The sequence below is a fragment of the Aplysia californica genome, unplaced genomic scaffold, assembly GCF_000002075.1.
Source record: "Aplysia californica isolate F4 #8 unplaced genomic scaffold, AplCal3.0 scaffold01041, whole genome shotgun sequence".
NCBI lineage: Eukaryota > Metazoa > Mollusca > Gastropoda > Aplysiida > Aplysiidae > Aplysia > Aplysia californica.
The window spans coordinates 96,649-98,163 of NW_004798311.1; positions in this window are offsets into that span (position 1 = coordinate 96,649).

Below are 1,515 nucleotides of genomic sequence, written 5' to 3' on the forward strand. Positions count from 1 at the left end.
GGTGTGGGGTGTGGGGTGTGGGGGCAGCTGTTGCAGCAGGTGAAATCACGGACCTCTATACTTCTTCCATGGTGTCTGTTCTGAGAGAAAATACATAAGAGAAGATTATTGATCTTTGCATTTATTGTCCTTTTCTTTCTCAAGAACAAACCATTTTTTTTTTCCTGTAGCTGTTTTTTAGGTGTCGCCATCTATACAATCTGCAAACATATTCTAGATCTTATTGTGAATTTCTTATATTTAATTTGAAAAAGCAAAAAGATTTTCTTGTTTCTCTAGTTTTACGTGATAATTGGTCGGAGTGTTTTCCTCATTTCAGTTTGCTTTTGCTACACCCTCCCCTGGCAGAGTGATTATTTTAAAACTTGGGCGCTGTTGTTGTGGAATTAGCTCTAGATCTATATACTTCAGAATCCATTAAATAAATTTGTAATTTGCTCATTTGAAGCAACTGAAAATAGCAAAGCAAACCCATAGCAATTACTTTATTTTTTAGAAAACATTTTAGGGCATCTCTGTACAGTCGTCCGGGCATGAAACACCACTGTCACAGAACCTTGAAATACTCTTGGGTCTAAGTGGACTACATATTATGATGATGATTATTGTTGTGTTGTAGAATCTAGCAGAAAAAATAATTGACTGCATTATTATTGCTCTCTTGACTTGAAACCTTATAAACGTGAACTGATTTCTTGTTCAAACTCTCTACAACTGACTCCAGAGTATGCCTACTTTGTTTATTGACGATTTAATCTATGTAGGCTTAAGTCTAATCTAAAACTACGGATTAATTACGGTATTTAGATATAGATCTAGACCTGCGGCACTTCTAAAAAAGATAAGACGTCGTTGGGGTTGTGTCCTGCAATCATTGCGCACACTGGCCTAGATCATCTACTCACGAGAAACAGGATCTAAACTGTTTATCTGGTTCTTTCTTGAATGTCACAGAATGTTTACGATTTCAGCAAAAACTTCAGTTGCACAGTTTTTCACACTGGCTGTGGGAATTACGCGGTACACAGCACAGTCACAGTCAGAGAGAAAACGAAAGCAGAAACAAGAATTTAGAAACGGAAGTTTACATCCGTTACCATTGTAAACAGCGGGAGCATTCGTTGAAGTCTTTCTGCTAAGGATCGTTCGTTAAATATTTCTTGTTCAACAGCCGACAACGACAAGGAATTTTATCATCATTATTATTATCATTTTAATGCAGGTGTGTTTACGTCCCTATCGACACATTTAAAAAAAAAAATATAGGCCTATTGCTGAAAAAGTAATGCGTCTGGTTTTGAAATGGGTTACAAAAAGTAATCACATCTCTTGGCTCAAAGAAACGAAACATTTTTATTAGTTTTCGTCTTTTTTGTTTTCCCTCGATTACAATAAATTTAATAATAAAACATCAAAGTATAAGACGAACAGTTTTGGATTGAGATCACGATAGTTTCGTTTATAAAACTTGAAATATTTGTCTTTGCAGGTGCAGATGCCTGACAGGAGGGGGGT